The sequence below is a fragment of the Trachypithecus francoisi genome, unplaced genomic scaffold (assembly GCF_009764315.1).
Source record: "Trachypithecus francoisi isolate TF-2019V2 unplaced genomic scaffold, Tfra_2.0 Contig00537, whole genome shotgun sequence".
In the NCBI taxonomy this organism is placed as follows: domain Eukaryota; kingdom Metazoa; phylum Chordata; class Mammalia; order Primates; family Cercopithecidae; genus Trachypithecus; species Trachypithecus francoisi.
This window is the reverse complement of record NW_022680709.1, coordinates 1-25,805: the sequence shown is the minus strand read 5'-3', so window position 1 is coordinate 25,805 and position 25,805 is coordinate 1. Positions and strand designations below refer to the sequence as shown.

Genomic DNA, 25,805 nt, shown 5'->3' with positions numbered 1-25,805 from the left:
CAGACAGAGAGGACCAGCCCAGCAGCCATAGGCCTGACCAAGGCCCAGGCTGGGAAGGAGGGCGACTCCCTGTTGTCCACTGAGAGGTGTTTCACAGCATGGTCAACATGGATGACCTGCAAAGGCCCTCATGCTTTGATATCTTCCTTGGCCAGGTCCATCCCTACCAGGGGCTCAGCAGGGCCTAAGCCGGGGGAGTGGGAGAACAGACCCCAAGGAGAAGGAAGACCTAATTACTGACTGTGAGAGGGTCATCACCCCCTTGATCATCACCTTGAGGGGCCTAGGTTGTGTTCATCTCTTTTCATTCTCAGGTTGCTGATTTCTTAGAGCCTGAAAAGAAGGTAACTGCACATATGAGGGACAGATGGAGTGAGTCAGTGAGTGGGTGACCTCATCCTTGCTCCTAACAGCCTGGGAGGGACAGGGCAGCTTTTCTGTAGAGCATGGAAGATTCGGCTGAAGTCAGAGAGGTGAAACCAGTTTCCCAGGGTAACAGTGAGGCACTGACAGAAAGGAGACTACAGTGGAGCCTAGGTCCCCGGGCTCCCCAGAGCTCCTTACTCTTCCTCCTCCTCAGCAGTCTGGAGACCCCACACCTCCAGCTGGGGGCCTGAAGCGGGAGACCACGCCAGGTGCCAGATGATGCTGGGAATTTTCCTGGGTGCTTCGGGTCTTCCCAGCACTCTGGTCTCGCCTGCCCTGCCTCTCGGGCTCTGCTCAGCTTCCTGAGTCCTGACAGAGCACAGTGAGGGAGATGTTGGCAGAGGTGGCAGATGGGCTCACGGGCATTTCTCCTGCAGGAGCAGCAGCTGGAGCCGGAGCCATGTGGCTGTGCCCTCTGGCCCTCACTCTCACCTTGATGGCAGCCTCTGGCGCTGCGTGTGAAGTGAAGGACGTTTGTGTTGGAAGCCCTGGTATCCCTGGCACTCCTGGATCCCATGGCCTGCCAGGCAGGGATGGAGAGATGGTGTCAAAGGAGACCCTGGCCCTCCAGGTACTGTGCTGGAGACCCCACCCTCTGCTGAGGGACACAGACCCCTTTCCAGAAGGCCCGTCTGTCTAGGCCCCTAGGCTGTGGGCCATAGTGAGCTGGGTGGGACCTGGTGGGCTCCTGGGGCCCTTAGGATGGCGCATCCTGGAGAGTCTGTCCTCATAGTGCCCACGGAGTGATAACTGGGACAGCCCCAGTGATAATGAGGGTCGAGTCTCACTAGCTCCAACCAGTTGTGGGTGACGGATCCCACACATCCATGTCTCTTTTCTCTGCAGGCCCCATGGGTCCGCCTGGAGATATGCCATGTCCTCCTGGGAATGATGGGCTGCCTGGAGCCCCTGGTATCCCTGGACAGCGTGGAGAAAAGGGGAAGCCTGGGGAGAGGGGCCCTCCAGGTGAGCAGGGTGGGGCAGGTGGGCAGTGGGAACACGGGCACAGCAACCCTGAAGTCCGTTACACAGGGCTGATGGGGATCAGAGAAACCCTGCAGGTTCCCCAAGGGCATTTGGCTCAACCTAAGTAAGAGAATGTGAACTTGAGGGAGAAAGCCCAAGTGTCTGGGGAGTGTGGTCACAATTCAGGGAAGGGCAGGTGTAGGAAGTCCTCCATGCCTCATGACCGCCGATGGGGAGACACGGAGTCAGATGTGGGATGAGGTACGGCGCTGGGAGGCGGGGGAGGTGCGTCCTGGGACGCAGCGCTGGGGGCAGTCTGAAGGGTGAATGCGGACCAGACATCCAGGCAGATGGTGTGATCAGGAGCCCACAGGCACACGGGAATTTGAAGCTCAGAGCGGTAAGCAAGGCCATCAAGGCAGTGCAGAGAGCATCATGCTTGCCCTTGGTGGAGGGTGCGGGAGAGGGACTTGCCCCACAGAGGCGGGCAGACAGAGCCACTCGAGGGACAGAGCAGGAAAGAGGACAAGGGGTGGGGGTCTCAGCAGGGGCAAGGCTTCGCTAAAGAATAGGGGACCGTGGGTGTGGAGACACACTGGAGTCTTGTGGACCCTCTGAGCCTGGGGCCTGCGCGATGCCTCGCAGCAATGAAAGGGCAGAATTCCAGGACTGCAGATGGCAAAATGCCTGCGTGGCAGCAAGTGGGGGTCTTCACTGGCCTGCCCCTCCTTCTGTGTGGGGCGCTCTCCACAGGGCTTCCAGCTCATCTAGATGAGGAGCTCCAAGCCACACTCCACGACTTCAAACATCAAATCCTGCAGACAAGGGGAGGTAAGGGGACCCCCGGGCCTCACAGGGTAGGAGTTTCCCACAAATTCCCCTCATTCTCAGCAGCAGCTTCTAGAACATAGAGATGACAAACAGGCACGCACATGTCAGGTCTTGGGGAAAGGAATGATGCTTGCTTTTCTGATGTCTTTGAATGGCCCAGAGGAGACAGAACCCGACACACTTCACTCCCCATTTCATAGGAAAGCAAGTTCTCCGCCTGTCTTGCTTTTCACTGAATCCCAGGAAATGGCACCACTTCTGGCAATAAGTAATTGTTACTTAGATGAATGAATAAATGGAGGAGAGTCTAAAAGTGAATTTAGAAAACTGCAATTGGAAGAGGAAGAGAAGACACAGAGAGGCAGAGATGGAGAGGCTGGGGAAAGTCTGGTGGCAGAGAGTCCATGTGAGGGAGGTGGCTTAGAGACAAAGCAGTCAGTGGTCTGACCCAGACTCCTCTGCTCCCAGCCCTCAGTCTACAGGGCTCCACACTGGCAGTAGGAGAGAAGGTCTTCTCCACCAATGGACAGTCCGTCACTTTTGATGCCATTCAGGAGGCATGCGCCAGAGCAGGCGGCCGCATTGCTGTCCCGAGGAGTCCAGAGGAAAACGAGGCCGTTGCAACCTTCGTGAAGAAGTACAACACGTATGCCTATGTGGGCCTGACTGAGGGTCCAAGCCCTGGAGACTTCCGCTACTCAGACGGGACCCCTGTAAACTACACCAACTGGTACCCAGGGGAGCCCGCGGGTCGGGGAACAGAGCAGTGTGTGGAGATGTACACAGACGGGCGGTGGAATGACAGGACCTGCCTGTACAACCGACTGACAATCTGTGAGTTCTAAGAAGCATTTATGCCACGGGACAGGGAGGATCCTGTCTGGCCTTTGGTTTCCATCCCCAGGATCCTCTTGGTCTGTGAGATGCTGGAACTCCCTTTCAACAGAATTCACTTGTGGCTATTAGGGCTGAAGGCATCCTTAACCACTTTATTCCCCTGATGGGCCCTGACTGTTCCCCCAAATCACTAGCCAGCTTTGATGCTCCCCTTGCAAACCCTCCCAGCACTGCACCCCAGGCAGCCACTCCTAGCCTTGGCCTTCGGCATGAGATGGAGCCCTCCTTATTCCCCATCTGGTCCAGTTCCTTCACTTACAGTTGGCAGCAGTGAGGTTTTGGGGTAGAAGGACCCTCTGAAGTCACACAGAGTGCCTGCCTCCTGATGCCCTTAGCTCTCCCTCTGCAGCCCACTGCCTGCCCAGTGCCATCAGGATGTGCAGTCCTGGCCAAGCACAATGGCAGAAAGAGGTGGACTTCAGGGAAACCCTATGAGGAGCCAAGGCCGCAGTGGAGATTCTCTGGCACTCTGAGGTCTCCAGGGCAGGCCTGGTCAGGTTCTCCAGGTGGTCAGAGGGCCCATTGGTGCCCCAGAACAGTGGTGTCCAAGCCAACCCCATGACCGACATGTACGATTTACTCCTTTGAGTCTTTGGATGCCAACTCAGCCCCCTGACCTGAAGACAGCCGGGCTAGGCCTCTAGGGTAGAGCCCCCCACTGCAGACGTGATCCAAGTAACTTTCCGCTGATGAACGACTCTGCAGCCCACTTCAGACCTCGGTGGGCATTCATACCACCCCCCATACCACTGGCTCCACTTTCCCCTTTTATTAATCCATTCACCCAGATAATCATTAAAATTAATGTGTGCCAGGTCTTAGGGTGTGTCTTGGGGTAGGCAGGGTACCCAGTGACTCTTGGGGATATTTATTCTCTGTGAGTCTATGTCTTCATCTGTGAAATGGGGATAAAATACTTGTTGCTGTCACAATTATTACCGTCTCTCCAGCTAGCAAAATTACTACGAGAGCTGTTACTACACACAGAGGCTATTGACCGAGCACATACCACGTGCCACACACCTTGAGAAGCAATTCTAATACAGCTTATTAGGTGGTATTCAATCTTCACACAATATTACGGGACCAGTATTGTTTACTCCATTTTCTATAAGGGCACTGAAGCTTGGAGGAGTTAAATGTTTTGAGTAAATGTTTTGAGTTAAATGTTTTGAGAGAGCAAGTGGCAGAGGCTGGACCCAAACCCATTTTCCTGCACCTGAAGCTCATGCTCCCAGCCACTCCACTCCTGAGCTGAATAAAGATGATTGAAGCATAATAAATCATGAATGTGTTCACATGAGTTTCCATGGCTTTGGTTCCAAGAAACATCACATTTCTATATTTTTGTAAATCAAATGAACTCTGGTTCTGAGCCCCCACTTTCCTCAAGATTGGAAATTTCAATCTCAGGCTGTGCTTTCTTTGTTTGATGGGAGGGGCGACCTGCTCTCCTCTCTATGATGCTGCAGGGGGATGGGGAGCTACAGACACCATTCAGAAGAACATACGGGCATCATGAATCCACATGGTCCATTTGTTGGTGGGAATACCATGCCTTCTATCCTCCATGCAGCCACCTGAATGATTTCTGCAGCCCAGCAGTGATGGTGGCACTCAGGGCTCAGTCCCAGGCCTCAGTGAGCCATCCTAGTCTCATGTCGGCTTGGAATGGGACCACTATCCCATGACCCAGGGCTGTGCAGGAATGAGACAATATCCCCAATTGCTTGAGGAGGCAGCCACATATGTGTCCCACCTCCAGAAAGGCTCCCACTCCTCCCACCCTCACATCTGAGAACGCTCTCTCTCATGGATTTACTGCTTTTCTTGGGCAGAGAGAAGCTCTGGGTCAAAACCCACAAAATCAGATGAGAAATAGGGGAACAATTTATGATTCTTTGCTGAATGATAATTTTTAATCCGGTCACCATTCCACATGTGCTTGGGACCCAGCACAGAAATTATTGAGCCTTCCCCTAAATTAAGAGAAAACCAAGGAGAAGCATGTACAAATGTTCCTCGACTTATAAGGTGGTTAGGTCCTGATAAACACACTGCAAAATGATATTTTAAATGGAAAATGCATTTAATACATCTAACCTACCAAACATCATAGCTGAGCCTAGACTACTTTAACCATGTCCAGAACCCTATGTTAGCCTGCAGTTGGGCAAAATTATCTAACACAAGCTCTATTTTATAATAGGGTACTGACTATCTCATGGAATTTATTGACTACTATACGGGAAGTGAATGAATGGTTGTATGTGTACTTGAAGTGTGGCTTCTCCTGAATTCACATCGCTTTTGGACCAATGTAAAGTCCATAAGTCCATAAATTATAAGTCAAACCACCATGAGTCCAGGACCGTGTGTATTCCCAACTTTATAAGTAAATACGCCAAGCCAATGAAAATTGATGTCTTCTTATTTCTTGTTAGGATTATTTTTACTTTCTTTATGCTTTTATTTGCTATTGTTACTATTTTATCATATTTTAAATTAATTATTGCTCGTTTATGAGAAAAACTCTTGATTTAGTTTTTATTCATCTTATACCCAACCATCTTTTTGGATTCTCATTTTTTTCCTAATATTAATACTTCTAAGATAATTGATTCTTTTTTGTTTGTTTGTTTTTATTTTTGAGACAGAGTCTCTCTTTGTTGCCCAGGCTGGAGTGCAGTGGCACAATCTTGGCTCACTGCAACCTCTGCTTCTCAGGTTCAAGTGATTCTCCTGCCTCAGCCTCCCAAGTAGCTGGGATTACAGGCGTGTGCCACCATGACTGGCTAATTTTTGTATTTTTAGCAGAGACAGGGTTTCACCATGTTGGCCTGGCTTGTCTTGAACTCCTGACCTTAAGTGATCCTCCCGCCTCGGCCTCCCCAAGTGTGGGAATTACAGGCATAAGTCACCTTGCCCAGCCAATGATTCTTTTATATTTTATAGACAAATAGTTACATTTATAAAGGATGGAAATTTGATCTGTCCTTTTATGACATTTATATTTTTTCCATCTCATTTCTTAGCTCCACCACAGGAGCTCAGCTAAGTGGGGAGTAGAAGGGACTGAGCGGGGCACTCCTTCCCTCCTCCCATCTTGGACCTGGCATGTGAACGCACACTGACCTTCTCTGGTTCACTCTCTCTCTTCTGCCATGAAGCCTACAATGAACCATGGTGAGGCAGGAGGGTTATGGAGGGCTCCAGGGACAAAGCCTTTGGGAACACAGTAAGGTTTTCTTTTTGTTTTTCATGAGAGACACAGGAAACTGTAAAGGAATACTTGAATTTGGGCCTGACCTTGTCGTATTTTTCTCATAGAAAGATCATTCTGGCTGATACACCAAAGATGTGCCTGAGATCTGCAGGAGTAGATGCTGAGGGACTTCCCTGAACAGCTGTAATTATGTAATAGTCCGGGTAAGATTTTTTTTTCTTAGTTAGAAGCCTACAGAACCAAAGAATGAGTCATGGACAATAGCTAGTAGTTATTCCTCAATTATCTGCCCCGGTGATGGCTTAGTAATGGTAGGGTTGCTGGGTTTAGAAAATAAAAATATAGGCCAGGCATGGTAGCGCACGCCTGTACCCCAGCACTGTGGGAGGCCTAGGCAGGTGGATCACGAGGTCAGGAGTTTGAGACCAGCCTGGCCAACAGAGTGAAACTCCGTCTCTACTAACAATAGAAAAAAAATTAGCGGGGCATGGTAGCAGATGCCTGTAATCCCAGCTACTTGGGAAGCGGAGGCAAGGAGAATCGCTTGAACCTGGGAGACGGCGGTTGCAACGAGCCGTGATGGTGCCACTGCACTCCAGCTCGGGCAACAGAGCGAGATTCTGTCTCCAAAAAAAAAAAGAAAAGAAAAGAAAAATATAGGACACCCAGTTAATTTGAATATCAGATACATAGGTAATTTATTCAGTGTGTTGTATGCAATATTTGGGACACACTTATTCCAAAAATTTATTCAATGTTTATATGAAGTTCACATTCCACAGATTCCAAAATGCTTTTCATTTTACCTGGCAACCCTACCTGTAGGGGCCTGGACAAGCAAAGGCTTTGGGTGAGGCAGGAGACACTTCCTGTGGTTAGTGGCATGTGACGATGTGACTTGGGACCATACCATCAGACTTGTACCCCAATGCCTTTTGGCTCAGGAATGAATGTGAAGTCTTTCCTGAGCGCTGTACATGGTGAGCAGGGCCACTGAAGCATAGTGTGTATGAGCACAAATAAGGCTGGTATTTCCAACACACTCTGGCTCTCCCCTCGGCAGGACATCCAGGAGCCTGGGGTAGAAATCCTCTGGGTTTGCCTCATTTCTACCCACTGCAGCTGCCCAGCATCCACCTAGCCTAGCGTGAGTCTTCTCCTGGAGGCTTCCAGAGGTGTTTCCATGAATAAATAGGAAAGATGGCAAGGTACGACAAAGGGACCGGAGCAAAGGAAAGGACTGAATGTGGCTGGCATGCCTCCGGCAAGCCTTCTGGAGTGTGAGTATCTGTCAAAGCAGAAATGAAGACTTGGGAAGAGGAGCTTCTTATGGTGTCTAACTGTCTCTTTCTCTGGGGCAGTGGGCTCCAAACACTTTTAGAACCACACGTACAAAGCCCCCCGGGGCTTAGGCTCTCCAGGCAAAGCTGTGCTCGGGCAGGGGCATAGGACAGGCAGGCAGCAGGGGCAGGAAGGGCTAGCAGCTCTTCCCTGGCTAACAGGTGGGGTTCTGCCTCCAGCTGCCTCCCCAGGACAGAAGCCAGATGAGCTGCTCCGAAGTCACCTTGGGGAGTTAGGAAACGCATCTGCCACATACACTGTGTTGGGAGAGAACTTTCAGCTGACTGCAAGCTTTCCAGGCTGCTCCCAGTGGAAAGTCTGACTCCTGGGCTGGGAGGTTCCTTCTCTGCCAACACCCTGCTCTGAGCCTACAGACAGGCAGTGAACAGTGCGGTTGGCATCTCCCTGCAGCTCCGGCTGAGCCTTCGGGGTCATATCTCAAGGGGCTATTAAGGGAAATCATCACCTCAGGAATGGTCATCTCTTTTTTTTGCTATAGTCACAATTTAAGGAATTGTGTGAAACAGTCAAGTGGGGGCAGACATTAGATTTCAAGAGGTCTCAACCACTCCAAAATATGGCCTGAGCCTGTGCCACCCAACCTCTTCAACCACATAGACTTCATTCCTTCATTCATTCACTTGTTCCAACTTTCGCCAGTATTTCCCAAGTACCTACCTTGTGCCAGCCTGAAGGTGGGAAGCACACAGTGAGGAGGGGACAGAACCCCCCTGCTAGCCAGGGAAGAGCTGCTAGCCCTTCCTGCCCCTGCTGTCTGCCTGTTCTGTGCCCCTGCCTGACCATCATGGTCTCATATGGTCTTTCATTACTGAAAAGTCCTCATGCACCACTTGACTGTAGTTAAGATGGCTGGCTCTTTCCACTCTGATTTCCCCTCCATCTCATCGCTCCTCACGCCCCTCATGTTGGAGTGGTCATAGACATTTTTAGGCTCTGGCTAGGGATGAGACAGCTTTATGTAGTTTATGGTCACTTCTATGTGTGGTTGCATTACTGCTAGTCTTCCAGCACAGGAATGGCTTCCAGGAATATTGTTCTGATTCAGCCAGCAGGGTCAGAGATGATATCTAAATAATAAACATTTCCCCAGCACTTGTTTTCAGAAATATGTCAGCAGTGGAGGAGAAACAAGTATGGATCCAGAAACTAGTCTATGGAAAACTCACTCCCCTATCATATGTATAGAGTTGTAAGCTTGTAAGGCTGTTCACATCCATGCCTATTTAAAATGGAAGTTCTCTCCTGCAGAGAATATACTTAATAGTGCAATATATACACTTATAACACAGACATATAAATACGTATCTTTTGAGCCATTTCCGTAAATGTATTTTGCTAGAGCTCCTGTGTAGTAAGGCAGAACTAGAGGAGTACTGCAAATAGAAGCATGCTTTTGTGTGAAATGAGATGTCTTATGCATCCCACTGTATCTGATTACATCTTAGCTTGTCTGATATATTTTATCCCAGTGAAGTCCACAAGTTCTAGATGTGCACACTAAGAAAGATTACATTTTATAACTCGATATGAAATATTAACATCTACAAAGACAACATAAAACTCAATCTACTGTTACAACAAGACCATCCATGACAAGCTGGGGAAGAGTTAAGTAGCAGCCACACCCCAGAGACCAGCTGTGAGAGCACAGAGGCACCTGATGGTGCCTCTGCCTGTTCTGCACTCTCCTTGAAAGCAACATGGAGCACAAGCTCATCCAGTGATTTCCAGCCCTTCCTCGCAGCAAGTTAAGTCAGCAGATTTCTTGCAGAAAATCTCGTGAGCAAAGATGAGTTCACTGCCAAAAAATATAATTTGAGAAGCACCACCATGAAAGGGAGACTTCCACCTGAGGAAGCATAACAACCATAGCTAATATTTACTGAGCATTTATACGTCAGGTACTGTTGCAAACAGAAAGTGGAACTATTTTATGTTTGCAATAGATACATGTATACCTTATAAGAGTCCTACCTTATAAGATTCCTACCTTATAAGAGTTTAAGGTAGGACTACTTTTATTGTCATTTTACAAATGAAGAGACTAAAGTGTCAAGTAATTAAGTAGCTTCGTCCAAAGTCACATAGCTTAACATGAGAAGCCACAGACTAACCTCAGCTGTCTGGCTCCAGATCTGAAGATTAAACAGAACAAATAGACAACCAGTAATGTGCTTTGAAGTAAGTATAATGAGAATAATTTCTTATTCTCAAATAATAAAGGATGGAAAAGAATCAATTGGGGATGTTAGAGATGAACAATGTGTTCATTTTGTATTACTGATCATGGGAATAAAAACCAAAAAATATATTAGTAGTTTAAACAAAACCACCTGAGTGGATGAGCTATGTAGTGCAATGTATGCAGCTGAAGAGCTAATTAGTGAACTAAAAGATTGGAATCCTCCCTGAAAACAGCAGACTGGGATAAATAAATAGAAAGTAGAAAAGAAAAGATAATAGAAATGGAAGATAGTTCCAGAAGTGCCAATATCCACCCACTGGGTGTTACCAAAAGAGAGACTGCTAGAGAAATGGATGTCCAATGAAACATGGTTGGTTTGCAACACAAGTTTATTTCCTCTCCCTCCCCAAATCCTAATAAAATGGCAGTAGAGGAAGAGCACAGGTAAAATCCTTCAAGGGCAATAGGAACAAGAGAGGAGAAAACAGCAACCAAGAATTTCGACACGTATTTTGGAGATAATATACAAAGGACTGGTAATTTGGCAGAATGGTGCATGTTCTGACTTGGGTGCCCCAGAGGGAGAAAATAAGAAGAATCCAAAAGATTCTCCCTACTCCACCCCCAGAGTCTCAGAAAGGATCCACACTTAAAGAGGTGAGGTACAGTGTGGGACTGTAAACAGGAAAACAGGGGCATAAGTGGAAACCCTAGGCCAGTTTCTCTACTCTCTTCAGCCAGGGGTCCCCTCCACCCAAGGGAGAAAGGAGAGTTATTTGTCATATAAATTGAACTGAAGAAACTGTAGAATGGGAGGTCTGAGCCACACAGATTTGAGAGGAGGAGGTAAGGTATCAGAGGAACCTGCCCCCAATATTTCAACATAGGTTCTTTCTATTTTCCATAAGTGTCAGCCGGCTGAGAAATAAAGAGAAAGAGTACAAAGATTGGAATTTTACAGCTGGGCTGCCGGGGGTGACATCACATATTGGTAGGACCGTGATGCCCACCTGAGCTGCAAAACCAGCAGGTTTTTATTAAGGATTTCAAAAGGGGAGGGTGTGTAAGAACAGGGAGTAGGTCACAAAGGTCACATGTGTCAAAGGGCAAACAGGAGAACACAGATCACATGCTTCTGAGGAAACAGGACCAGAACAAAATCAGAAACTCTTTTTTTTTTTTTTTTTTGAGGCGGAGTCTCGCTCTGCCGCCCAGGCTGGAGTGCAGTGGCACGATCTCGGCTCACTGCAAGCTCCGCCTCCCGGGTTCACGCCATTCTCCTGCCTCAGCCTCCTGAGTAGCTGGGACTACAGGCGCCCCCCACCGCGCCCGGCTAATTTTTTTGTATTTTTAGTAGAGACAGGGTTTCACCATGGTCACGATCTCCTGACCTTGTGATCCGCCCGCCTCGGCCTCCCGAAGTGCTGGAATTACAGGCGTGAGCCACCGCGCCCGGCCACAAAATCAGAAACTCTTGATAAGGGTCTATATTCAGCAGTGCATGCATTGTCTTGATAAACATCTTAACAGAAAACAGGGTTTGAGAGCAGAGAACCAGTATGACCAAAAATTTACCAGGCTGGAGTTTCCCAATCCTGGTAAGCCTGAGGGTACGGCAGGAGACCAGGGCATATCTCAGTCCTTATCTCAACTGCATAGGACATACATTCCCAGAGCAGCCGTTTATAGACCTCCCCCCAGGAATGCAATTATTTTCCCAGACTATTAATATCAATATTCTTTGCTAGGAAAAGAATTTAGCGATATCTTCCCTACTTGCACGTCTGTTTATAGGCTCTCTGCAAGAAGAAAAATATGGCTCTTTTTGCCCAACCCCACAGGCAATTAGACCTTATGGTTGTCTTCCCTTTTTCCCTAAAATTGCTGTTATTCTGTTCTTTTTCAAGATTTCATATTGTTCAAACACACGTTTTACAATCAATTTGTACTGTTAACACAATAGTGGTCCTGAGGTGATGTACATCCTCAGCTTATGAAGATAACAGGATTAAGAGATTAAGGTAAGACAGGCCTAAGAAATTGTAAGAGTATTATTTGGGAACTGATAAATGTCCATGAAATCTTCACAATTTATGTTCCTCTGTCACGGTTCCAGCCGGTCCCTCTGTTCAGGATCCCTGACTTCCCACAACAGTAAGGTCAAGTTTAAACATAAGGATTAAGCCACGATCTACATATTGAATGATGGGACCCCAGTCCCCAGAGAGTGAGCAACCTAATTTACAATCTACAGGCCAGGATCCGGAAGATTCATTTGTGGAGAAAAGGAACGTCCCAGACAAAGGGCCTCCAGTGGCTAATGTGTGCTGGTTCCCTCAGTGAAGAGCTGGCCTGATGCTCAGACACTCTGTGGTGAGCTCCATCAGTCAACAAGCCCTGCTCCCCTGCAGAGATTGCTGTCAGTGTTTTGTGCTTCACCCCCAAATGTGAATACACAGCTAGGGGTAACCACCTGGGAGGAAGGCCTCCAGCAAGGGTGACCAACCTTCCTGGCTTGTCAGGGACTGAGGCATTTCACAGGACATGGGACAGTCAGTACTACTATGGTTTGAGTTTGTTCCCACCAAAACTCATGTTGAACTTTGATCCCCAATGTGGCAGTGTTGGAGGTGTGCCTGGTGGGAGGTGTTTGGGTCATGGGGGCAGATCCCTCATGAATGACTTGTTGAACTCCAGCTCTCTCACGAGACTGGATTTCGTTCTCGTGGGAATGCTCCTGCAGGAGTGGGTTGTTGTGAAGCCAGGATGCCCCTCGGGTTTTGTCTCTTCCCACATCGCACTCACCATTGAACTTTTCCACCATGTTATGACATAGCACAAAAAGCCCCCACCAGAATCTGAGCAGATGCTGACACCATACTTTTTGAACTTCCCAGCCTGCAGAACTGTGAGCCAAATAAACCTCTTTTCTTTATAAATTCCCCAGCCTCAGGTATTCTTCTATAGCAACACTTAATGGATTAAGACAAGTACTAAAGTAAGAGAAATCTCTGCCAAACCAGAACGAGTTAGTCGTCCTATTCTAGCATGTGCAGGCAATATCCATCTGCATGGCTTTGCTGAATAATTTGCAAGTCTGACCTACATGCACAGCTCACAGGCTGGGAACACAGTCATCTGCTATAATTTACATGATCTTGTGACAACACCTGCCAAAAATCATATTAAATGGTTTATGACTTTTGTTGATCCTCTTCCAGCCTTTGACACAATATATAAACAAAAATATGAACTATCCTGCTTGTAATTTCCAGTTGGGTAAAACAAAAATGTGTCCTGGATCCTTTTATTTTTAACTTGAAACCACACTGAGATAGCCCATTAGTTTGCTTTCCTACTGACCCACACAACTGTTAGGCACAATGCAGGCCACTGACCAGCATCAGCTCCAAAGGGTCAGTGTCTGTGCCCTGCAGATTGTTGCATATGGTAGGGTCCTGCCACTCTGCTCTGGAATGGAGCACAGAAGGCCAGGCATTCTCTCAGATGCAAATAACCTGATGTGGTTATCATGGACTAGGAGTAGTTTTAGTAGACAATGAATACTGCTATCTAATGACCTCCAGAAACAAGGGCTACCACATCTGGATCTGAAATAATCATTTTAATGGAAATCCTCCAACTTTAGGGAGATTAATAGGAAATAATAATAAACAATAAAGCATCTTATTTAGTTACTTTGGGTATACATTTCACAACCAGTTTTAATAGGGCTTATTGCTCAAAATTAGATGTGCTGCAGGTGTGTGTGTGTGTGTGCATACATATATATATGTGTAGTCAAACAGGATATATGGTTACATGCCTGCTTTACATTTTTTCCAGGCTAATTTGTATTGCCATTGCATTTTATGATGTGGAATTGTGGGGAATCAGTTACCCATTCATTGCCTTGTTAGGGAACTCTCACATTTCCTCCTGAAGAGAATCTTGGCTCTGCCTGCAGGGACTCCCTTGATGCACTTTGGAGGGGATGTGGGTTATCCTCTTCAGAAACATTTTCTTTCTTTCTTTCCTTCTTTCTTTCTTTCTTTCTCTCTCTCTCTTCTTTCTTTCTTTCTTTCTTTCTCTCTCTCTTTCTTTCTTTCTCTTTTTCTTTTCTTTCCATGTGTGAGTCAAAGATTTATTTCTTCATTTCTTGCATTTGAAGTACTCTTTGATGACATCCTCAGCCTGAGACTCCTTCCATAGTCCTTAACTACTACACAACTGCAACCAACCACTTTACAGGGTTTCCCCTCTCTGTCAATTGTACAGGGGCCTTCCCATTCCCCTAGTTTCTTGTTGTTGTCACCCTTGATTAGGTTGATTTGGTGTTCAGCACAAAGGGCCTCCACTAACTTGACATACATAGGCTTATCACAGTTGGATACAAGCACACAAAGGTGGGCTTGGCACTTGTCTAAGGCTTTGGCACTTTGCGAATTCCATATGCTAGGCCATCGTGGATGAGGGCGGTCTTCAGCACCTCCTGTAAAGTAGTATTAACGTCCATGACACCTCCAGCAGCAATGTCTTCCTGGGCTATGATGGTGGGTTATAGGTGAAGCCCAATCTCAAGCCTCTGCCTCCATACGACTTGGCAGCGGCAGGGAAAGAGAGGAATGTTCTGTCTGGTGCATGAGTTTTCATAACTGGATCTATTCCAAGCCCCAGTTCAGTTTGTTATTAAGATATATGGCTCATCTCTTCACTGGCAATGGAAAGTTCCAGCATTTCAAGTAGATTCTCAACCTCAGAGCCACACTATACTTTTCAAAAGCTTGGCTAAGAGAAATGCTACTTGTGGATAAGTGCCTGCAGAGTACATGTATTCGATCCTCTAGACAAATATTCTTAAATCTATTCCCAATTTAGCCAGAGTCATGGACTTGTGAGCTTGACTACTTCCCACTGACTCCTTGAAGAATGACTTTTAATGCTTTGTGCTTTGGTTGAGGGGCATGATACACATTATGCAAAGTATGGTTTTGAACACTGATTCCTATCTGTTGCAGGGATATTGTTGAAGATGTGGCTTCTCTATGAAGCCTCTCTATGAAGACCTAGAGGAGAATATGCTCTTTGGTCCTCAGTATGTGGAATAGTTGTGCTTTTTCTTAGCACATATTCTGGATCTCACAATGTGTCGTATATCCCTCTCCCCATCAGCAGCTAGGGTCTTACAGCCAAATGAGTGAACAACCATGAGCCCACACAAGAGGACTAATCACTCGGGTTGGCACAGTTGGTGAGGTGGAATCAGAGCCTGGGGTATAGGCAAGACGCTGTAGTGGCTCAATCTGCCATGGGCAGATCCAGATGTTGAGTGTCAGGGAACCCCTCAGGGAGGGTTGGTGATGAACATGGATCCTCCAAACCAGCCTAATGCAGGTGCCTGTAGGCCATTACTGCCCCTGAGGGTTAGGGTTGGGGTTAGGGTTAGGTATGTTAGGGTGATGACATGGCACACCTGGTCCTATACCTATACCCTTCTCCTCACCAGCTCTGTATCCTTTATTAACACACGTGAATGGCATTGTTTGGAGCAGCAGCAACTGCATGTGAGCCAAATGCCATGTGCTTTCCATTGTTTCACCCATCACAGTCCCCAGGGGTAGGTACATTCACACCCCAAAGTTCACTTCTATTATGTGAGCCAGGGAAGCAGTATACTAGACATTAGCAGTGTGGGCTGTGGAGTCAGGGGACCAGTTTCAAATCCTGCCTCCACCTCTCACTAATTGAGAGGCCTTGGATGAGACATTTAGTCTATTTACCTATAAAACAGGAACAAAACGCTGCTTACAAACACAGCTGTGACAGGAAACACATTATGTAACCACTGTGAACCATTTAGCACAGAGCTTGACCCAGTAATAAATGCTATGAAGAAATATATTGTGGTAGTGAAGACTTTGGTTTTTGGAATTGGATACACCTGGGTTCAAATTCCAGCTCTTCCAGGGTCAACTGTGAAAACTTGGGCAAGTTTCCAACTTCATTAATCCTCACCTTTTTCCAACTGCGAAACGGCAAATAGTGCATACAAAACTCATGGCCCACTGCTTGAGATAAAGTGTGTGCTCCATAAGTGATAGCTTTAGCTACTTGTTATTTTACTGCTATACCAGAAAGAATGCAGCTCAAGCTAAACAGGCAAGATGGAACATCTAAGGCGATTCTGCAGAGCTGCTGACCCTATGTGGCAACTGACCTCCATCTCCAACACATGGTAGCAACAGTTTCTTAGATGGATTGTGTTCTATGTACTAGGCAATGAGCTGAGAGTTTTATATTTTTGTTTTACCTGGGACTAGGTATGGTGGATCTTAACATTTTGGGGGCCACAAGTACTGTATCAGCCTGGTTCCAATCAAGAGATAGAAACCACAAGTGGTTTATGCAGTGGAAGTTTAATATAAAGAATTATTCAGCTATGATAAATGAGCAACTGTATGATGTAAAGAGAACCTTATAGGGCTACTCTCCCTACAAGTGGAGAAGAGTATCCAAGAAGGACAATCTAGGATTGGGGCCCCCTCCCCAGGCTGGAGATCAGATATTGTTGGAGAAGGTATCATTGCATCCCCCTACATGGCAGAGAGATTTGCTGGGTTGCATGGTCTAGAGCTGGTTGCAATTATTGGACAAGCAGGAAACAAACCTCCACAGCCCATGTCCACACTGCTGGGTTGAGTGTATGAGCATGTAGAATGATTGGGTCTCCAGTATGGACAGAAGGCATGGCTCGCATGGTGCCTGTGTTGGGAAGATACTAAGTGGGTGATCACCATACCAGGCCAAGACTAGTTGCCTGGGACCTTCTGGGCACATGGCTGGAGCAGAGCACCACTGGATCTCCTCACAGCAGCCAGACCCAGGAAGAGAAGCTCCTTTCACCTGCACTGTTCTCTCAGCACCCTCCACGGAGAAAGCATCACGTTAAGCTCACCATAGAGGAGAAATGCTCATGGGAATCCTGTCCATTGTCACAGAGCAGATATTAGTGGGTAAATATGGAGTTGAGAAGTCATAAGTTGTAACTGGCATAGATATTATGGGGCATTTGAAGAACGCTGTGAACACATATGCATGGGTCCATATATTCATGCGTGTGCACGTATGTGTAATTATTCACACAATTCACGGTGGATACTACTTCTAGGGTGTTCACAGACCCCAGGTAGAGAGTGCCTGGAGGGAAAATTATCCAAGGCAGGCCCATTCATTGTTCCAGGGCAGCCACAAGAAAGCCTCTGTTAAGCAGCAGAAGTCTCCGGGGCAGGTGGGGCTAGGCAGCATGAAAGAATTGGCCGCAAGAGTTCCCAACCCTGTCCCAATTATGCAAGGTGACTTTTCTTTCTCTTCCTTCTCCATTCCCTTCCATATTGCTCATGCACCCAAAGGGAGACTTGAAGACTCTCTAGCAGGACAAGGCCATTTTCTTTCGGCATTTTTCTCTCCCTAAAATCTAGCCAATTATCAGCTTAGACACACAGTAGGCTATGTGCTATGAAAAACAGGCATCCTGGGTTATTTTACAAACTCATGGATAGTCATTTTGAAATCGCCTTCACCTTTGCAAAATTAGGACTGAGACAGTGAAAGAAAGGTAACTTAACCGACTCCATCTTGCTTCTAACCTCCAAGCTGTCTTTGTTCATTCCTGGACATAGGCTGAACTAACTTTGGGAGAAACTTAGTTTGTAGTTATAGTTTAAACAAAGATGGTAACAGCCCTTTCCCAAAGCAGACCTCCTTCTTCTCTGGGGACTAGACTAACATTAGCCACAGGATTAGAAATTATGGTTTAGGAGTCACGCAGCTGGAGGCTACAAGATTCTGACTCTCCCTAAACTGCTCCTGAGATCAGCGTTTGAGATATTTTGCAGACCCTGCACTTGATGGATCAGCTGGCACCACCCAGATGGAGAAACTGGCTCGTCTGATCTTGCGGCCCCCACCCAGGAGCTGACTCAGCGCCAGAAGACAACTTCGACTCCCTATGATTTCATCCCTGACCAATCAACACCCCTGGCTCACTGGCTTCCCCCACCAAGTTATGCTTAAAAATTCGGCTCCCCAAATTCTCGAGGAGACTGATTTGAGTGATAATAAGACTCTAGTCTCCCCCACAGCCGGCTCTGCGTGAATTATTCTTTTTCTACTGCAATTCCTTGTCTTGATCAATCGGCTCTGTCCAGGCAGTGGGCAAGGTGAACCCCTTGGGCAGTTACAATATTCCTCCTTCAGCGAAACTCCAAGTTCCTCGTTGATAGTGGCAAACACCAGTTGCCATATTTTCTACTGTTCCTGGCACAGAAAGTCCCTGTTCATGGTCCTGCTGAACATAAGGGCCCAGGTGCTGAAAAGTTACCTCCCGCCTCGCCCCAGCCTCATCAGTGGGGCTGGATACTGGCAGTGGGCAGAGGAATGAAATTTATTTATTTAATTGCTTGTTTGTTTTTGAGATGGAGTTTTGCTCTTGTCGCCCAGGCTGCAGTAAGATGGCACCATCTCAACTCACTGCAACTTCCGCCTCCTGGGTTCAAGCAATTCTCTTGCCTCAGCCTCCTGAGTAGCTGGGATTACAGGCGCCTGCCACCACACCCAGCTAATTTTTATATTTTTGATAGAGATGAGATTCCACCATGTAGGTCAGGCTGGTCTCGAACTCCTGACCTCAGGTGATCCACCTGCCTTGGCCTCCAAAAATGCTGGGATTACAGGCATGAGCCACCATGCCTGGTCCTTTTTTTTTTTTTTTTTTAAATATGTCGTGCATTTAGTTTATTTTTATTTTATTTTATTTTATTTTATTTGAGACACAGTCTCACTGTGTTGCCCAGGCTGGAGTGAAGCAGAGTGATCTTGGCTCACTGAAACCTCCGCCTCCCAGAGTCAAGCAATTCTCCTCCCTCAGGCTCCCGAGTAGCTAGGATCACAGGCCACGCCCTGCTAATTTTTGTATTTTTAGTAGAGATGGGGTTTCACCATGTTGACCAGGCTGGTCTCAAACTCCCGACCTCATGTGACCCACCTGCCTTGGCCTCCCAAAGTGCTGGAATTACAGGCTTGAGTCACTGCACCTGGCGAAATTTATTTCATTAGATGTTCAAAAAATGTATGACGCATGAGTGGGACTTTCTGCCTCCATTCCACATCTGCCGGAGCAAGGAGAGAGCCCAGCAGCTGGGGGTATTCTGGGTAAGACTCCCTCTCCCTCGGCCACATTGTCATTGTCACAGTGAAGAAGACCCCTGGAACTCCAACTATTCCTGGCAATCCTTCCTTCCTCCCCCACCACAGACTCCCCCCCCAAACCATCATTATTTTCCCTGAGAGCATCAGGACCCATCTCCTTAGGGCCTTTATCTCCATATACATCAGTCACTCCAAGAAGCTCAGGCCCCTGAGTCATCCCTTCCCTTATCTCCTAGGCCTGAGTCCGCATATAGCTCTATGTGACTCTCCACCACTCACCAGCCTTCATTTTTCCCCTTAGCACATACATCACCTGACATATCATACATTGACTGGCTTATTTGTGAGTCTCCCCTGATTGAGGGTGCGGTGTTCTGTCTCTCTTGTTTGACCACTATCCTCCCAGGATCTACAAGGTGTCTGACATGTAGCAGGGACTTAATAAACGTGTGTTGAGGAATGAATGGACAAACAAAAGCATCTTTAGTGTCCTCCGTTCTCTGGACCTCAGGCTCCACTGCAGCCTAGTTAGTCTTGATCTTCAGGCCTAAACAAGGCCCAAACCACAGGTCTTCGTCCATACTGGCTTATCCTACCTATCTAGCAGTTTCCCAGGCTGGGCTTGGGAGACAGGTGGGCTTGGATTGGAATCCTGGCTCTGCCATTATGAGGCTTTTAACACCTCTGTGCCCCATTTTCCTTATGTGTAAAACCAGAAGGATGCCTAACTCCTGAGAATGTGGTAAGTGAATTAAATGGAAGGTGTGTGTAAAGAGCTCAGCACAACTCCTGGCACACAGTAAGTGCACAATAAATTGTGGCCACCAGGGAGGCAATAGGGCAGGGTGAGGAGGAGCAACAGGCTTCCTCTGGTGCCATCTCCTACGAGTTGGTAGAAGAAGCCTGGCGCACTGTGCACAGTGGATTCTGGTCAGGGCCTGAGCTCAAGGGGAAAGAATCCCATGATTGATTACTGATGTCTGTCATGGGCATGGGGGCTGGGCGACAGGGGAAGGTGAAAGAGAGTAGCAGCCCCAAGCCATACATTTGCCATCCTGATCTAGAATTTCCACCATTGCTCCTTATTTTGTGCATATCTTGACTGTTTTTAAGGGTGAGAGCTCCCCTATTTTCAACAGCTCTTTTCTGACTCCATAATTTCTCACACACCCCAGCCCTGAAAATGGTGTAGTCTGCTCCTCTGAGCCCCAACACTCTTATCTCTGCTGTTCCTTTATTACTTACCATGTAGCATTTTGGTTTTTAAAAAACTTTCTGAACTCCTTTCCACACATACAGGTGGAACATGCCTTCAGGGTAGATTTCACCTTAGAAAACTAACACAGGAAAGTGCACAGGGTTGCAAGTCAGAAAATCTGAACTTGCTGTGAATTTGAGCTCATCACCTTGCCTTTTGGAGTCTGTTTCCCCAGCTGAAAAGCAGAGCCCTAAGATGCCTTTGCAGTCCATGGTATCCCAGGGCTGTGGTGGGAATCAGCATTTCACTGGACTCTGTGGAGAGGAAAAGCTTTCATGTTCGGCTGGGCACGGTCGTTCACGCCTGTAATCCCAACACTTTGGGAGGCCAAGGTGGGCGGATCACCTGAGGTGGGGAGCTCGAGACCAGCCTGACCAACATGGTGAAACCTCATCTCTACTAAAAATACAAAAAATTAGCCAGGCATGGTGGCTGGCGCTTGTAATCTCAGCTACGCAGGGGGCTGAGGCAGAGGAATCGCTTGAACTCATGAGACAGAGGTTGCAGTGAGCTAAGATCGCGCCACTCTACTCCAGCCTAGGTGACAGATTGACACTCCATCTCAAAAAAAAAAAAGTGTTCATATTCCCATTGGGTGTCCATGTACCCGCTCCTGCCACCAGGTCTTACACCCGAGCTTCTGCAGATGCTCAAGATGCTTTTTCAGCAAGGTGGGTAGTAGGATGAGGATTCCAATGGGAGCAGGGGGCATTTGGCAGGCACTGACAACAAGCAGAGTTTGGAGAATGGAAAAGAAAAACCAACTTTTCTTGCCTTAAACCGGCAAGTGCAAAGTTGAGAGCCGGGAAAGCTAAATGCTGCCATCTGCCGGTCATTTTCTATGTTAGCAGCATCAAAGTAGCCATAGTTTTATAAAGCTCTTGTTTAAACTCAGTAAAGACCCAGAGGGAGGAGGTGGCATTTACTGAGCACCTCCTGTTTATAAGTAACCGTCTTCAAGTGTGCTATGGCTACAGACATAAGTTAGCCCTGGATGTTGCTGATAAAAGAGAGCACAGATTCCAGAGAGCCAAGGCTGCCTCTCAGTGACTGTATGCCTTAAGCTCATCCTTCATCCTCTCTGAACTTCCGTTTTCTCAACAGATAGATGGACCAGGGTGATCTCTAAGGATCCAGAGGAAGGGCCTTAGAAGATGAAGAGGATGTTGACAGACGGGTACTGAGAAGGAAAAGAAGAGGGCATCCTATGCAGACAAAGAGGAGGGTGTCAAGGGAAGCCCTGACATGTGTCTCCTTACCTCATCCCCTTGTTTGTGAAGCCAAGTTCCTGATCTTTAAGCGCTTGTCCACCTCTGACTTCTGGTCAAGGGAAGGGACAGAGGAATTGGAAAGACTTCTTGAAGGAAGAGTGAAACAAACACCTGTGTTGTAGGATCCACCAACTTTAGGAAATAGAACCATGTAATTACCTTTAAAGTATTCTATAATTTATTTACACATTATTACATAATTTATTTACAACATTCTACTGTTGATGGACATTTAAATTATTTCCCATTGTCTCCAGGTTTGTTTGTTTTTCTGGCTTGGACATCCATGTGCATGCATTTCTTCTTATTCTTTTTTTTTTTTTTTTTTTGAGACAGGGTCTTACTGTGTCACCCAAGCAGGGGTGCAGTGGCACAATCACAGCTCCTTGCAGCCTAGAACTTCTAAGTTCAATTGCTCCTCCCCGCTCAGCCTCTTGAGTAGCTGAGACTACAGGCACGCACCACTATGTCTGACTAATTTTCGTATCTTTTTGTAGAGGTGAGATTTTTGCCATGTTGCCCAGGCTGTTTTCGGATTCCTGGGATCAAGCAATCCTCCTGCCTCAGCCTCCTAAAGTTCTGAGATTACAGCCATGAGCCACTATAACCAGCCATGCATGCATTTCTGTCAATTACATACCCAGGGATGAAACTCTTGGATTGTAGAGGGTGTACATTTCCAACTTTATAGATCGTCACAATTTGTTATCCAAAGAGGTTGAACTAATTTAAACTCATGTCAAAAGTATGTGAGTTCCTATTGTCTAGTTAGGCATGAGCAGGGCAGGAGAGGGCTCAACCCCACCCTCCCACCAGTAATGTCACCAGATGATTGTTAAACTGTCTCTAATAATGGGTCACAGCCTGCACCAGGGAAAGGCAGTCTCCTAATAGAAAAAACTTGAAACTGGTGATCAGCAGCTTCCCGATAAGATCTCAGGAGTTGGGAGAGTGGGCTCCAGCATGCACACTAAGAGGCAAAACGGTGGAGTTTAACTTCTGGGGACATTCACCTGGTAGGGGAAGAATGCCTCAAGTGAGCATGCACACAACTCCAGTAAACACACTGCATGCTCACCGCCCAACTGCTAGCAGACCACTGCACATGTGGACAGCCCACCCCCAGGGAAGAATCGGGGGAGAAGGGATGTAAAACCCTGGAACTGTGTCAACAGATATAGATAAACAGATAAAACCCCAAGTCAAAGGTCAAACAGTGCACTTGATCTCTCAAGTCGCCCCCGGCCCTCTTCCAAGTGTACTTCCTCTTGTTCCTGCTCTAAAGTTTGTTGCTGTTGTTGTTGTTGTTTTGAGAGAAAGTCTTGCTCTGTCACCCAGGCTGGAGTGCAGCGGTGCGATCTCAGCTCACTGAAAACTCTGCCTCAGCCTCAAGAGTAGCTGGTATTACAGGTACCCGTCACCACACCCAGCTAATTTTTTAAAATTTATTTTTATTTTCATTTTTTATTTTTAGTTGAGACGGGGTTTCACCATGTTGGCCAGACTGGTCTCAAACGCCTGACCTCATGTGATCTGCTCTCCTCAGCCTCCCAAAGTGCTAGGATTATAGGTATATGCCACCGAGCCTGGCCTAGGTTTTTAAAAAACTTTCACTTCTGCTTTAAAACTTGCCATACATTTCCAAGGTTTTTCTTTTCTTTTCTTTTCTTTTTTTTTTTTTTTTTTTGACATAGAGTTTCATTCTTGTTGCCCAGCCTAGAGTGCAGTGGCACAGTCTTGGCTCACTGCAACCTCCGCCTCCCAGGTTCAAGCCATTGTCCCATCTCAGCCTCCTGAGTAGCTGGGACTACAGGTGCCCATCACCAAGCCCAGCTAATTGTATTTTTAGTAGAAATAGAGTTTCACCATGTTGGCCCGGCTGGTCTTGAACTCCTGGCCTCAGGTGATCCACCCGCCTCAGCCTTCCAAAATGCTGGGATTTCAGGTGTGAGCCACCACACCTGGCCTGTTTTTGTTCTTTTAAATTACATTCAGTTACTCTGCTTCCTCCAAGTCCTCTCTGTGTCTTTAGAATTTCCCAGGTGAGTACTCAGATTGGAGTTGCAGGTAATAAAATACTAATTTTGACAATACCCTGTGTGGAGCATTTATTCTGGGAATGAACCTGTGTTAAATGCCCTCCCCCTGTAATTATCCCTAATCCACAACCTGAAATATCTTGGGACCAGATTCTCCCTCCTGGCACCAGCTTCTCAGGGTAGCCCTAAGCACCCTTCAATGGCCAGGACACAGGGGTCCAGGAGGTGTGCCCCATGTGGCTCCAGGCACCTGCCTGTGCCCTGGAGCGAGGCCCCTGCAAGGCCGGGGCAGCCAGATGTCCAGGGTGGTCAGCCTTGGCCTGGGGACTATACTTGCCTGCCAGACCACCTCTGCCTCCCCCACCCAATGGTCCTTTGTGTCCCCCAATTGTGCCCATGAGCACATGTGCCCCAGCCTAAACCTGGCATGTGTGAGTGAGGGCCCCAGCCTCTGGGCACCCAGCACTCCTCTAGCCCTGCCCCTAGCTATCCCCTGTAGGCACTTACACATCAGAGCTTCCCAGTGACCCAGGAGCTCTGTCCCTGAGCCCTTCCTAGAGGACCCCACTCATTCACCCTCCCAGGGCACAGGCTCCCTCCAACCCACAATCCCCCCACCACAGACAATCTTCCTTCTTTCAACATAACCCTCTCCGGGGACCCAGAGTCCTCCTCACACCCCTGGTCACAGTCCTGTGACCTGACTCTTTCATGCCATCCCTCCTTGGGGCCTACGGGGGACCACCAGGGGGCCACCAGAGGCTCAGAAAAGCAGGGGCAGAGAAGGCCCAGCCTGGGGATGAGAGAAGCACATACTGTCCACTTCTCACCCGCCTCTGGAGGTCAGCATTGGAGAGGCCTCTCTGTGACTGCCAACTTCCGAGGTGCACAACCAGGAACTCACAGGGAAATAAACAGATACCACAAGCACAGAGACACAGAGGCACAGAACCGCCCCAGCTTCACCTGGGCACTCAGGAGTATGGCCCACGGACAGGCACACACGCACACCAGGAGGACACAGATACACACACAGGACCATGAGACACAGCCCCACAGGGCTGACTCTACACACAGTGGACACCCACACGCGCATGCGCACACGCAGACACACACACACACACACACACACACACTGGCACAGACCTACAGGCAGAGAATCAGACATAGAACACAGACACTATGAGAAAAATAAACACACAAATACAGACGCAATTGGGGCACCCAAAGGAGAAGTAAATTCACATGCACACACCTCAACACATAAAGACACAGAAGCCAGACATACACAGACACGCCCACAGGGGGCACACACGCCAGAGACACACACATTACACAATCAGAAACACAAACACAGATTTGCACAGCCAACACACACTCATTCAGGAAGAAAGGACACCTAAATGCATATAAAGATAGAGAAAAACACAGGGCCACCCAGAGACAGCTACACAGAGACATAATCACAGACACGGGCACTCAGACGCACAGACGCTTACATGCAGATTTACACACCCAAACATGCACACACTCCCAGACCCCAGCCCACAGTGTAATCAGAAGTGGCACTGCGGAGGGCACTCCTGGGGCCAGTGGAGAGAACAGACCCAGGCATGACCTAGCCCTTCTGAGCTCTCTTGGAAGAAAGTATTTTCCAGGTTTCAAACCCAGGGCTGGGGATGTGCCCCTTCCAGGGCCTACAGAAGGGCTGTGCCTGGGCCCTGAGATGCCAGAGAGAGGCCAGGGTTGGGTGACTCTGGGAACAGGGGCACAAGGTTGGGCCGGGGACCCTGTCTGGGTATGCTTAGAGTGGGGGTGTTGCATGGTGCTTAGTAGATCTAGAGGTCAAGAGAGAAAGACAGATGTGCCCCCAGGACCATGCCCTGTGCCTGAGTGGGCTGGTGCTCTCTGCCTCACAATAATGCTATGAGGAACATTCTATATCGCCATCATCACAGCAATGACTGACCCTCACTCACAGGTGAAGGCACTGGGCTGGGAACACAGCCACCTGATTGGGCCTCATCTGAGCAGGGCAGACCAGGACAACGCTGGGTCCTGGGCAAAGCATCTCTGTGGCCCCATCTTCCTGAGGAGTCTCCAGCCCCAGCTTCCCCTTCTCTTAATGTCCCCTCCG

General features: G+C 47.8%; 2 pseudogenes across 1 annotated transcript; one reads left to right on the top strand and one right to left on the bottom strand.

Annotated features, from left to right (window-relative positions):
- Positions 1 to 611: 611 nt before the first annotated feature.
- Positions 612 to 4,023, top strand: LOC117085275 (annotated as a pseudogene). Its single transcript, XR_004437902.1, has 5 exons — positions 612 to 635; positions 804 to 997; positions 1,273 to 1,392; positions 2,146 to 2,223; positions 2,692 to 4,023. The product of XR_004437902.1 is annotated as a pulmonary surfactant-associated protein A-like (transcript).
- A 10,022-nt stretch (positions 4,024 to 14,045) lies between these two features.
- On the bottom strand, positions 14,046 to 14,451 carry LOC117085273 (annotated as a pseudogene).
- Between the last annotated feature and the right edge of the window lie 11,354 nt (positions 14,452 to 25,805).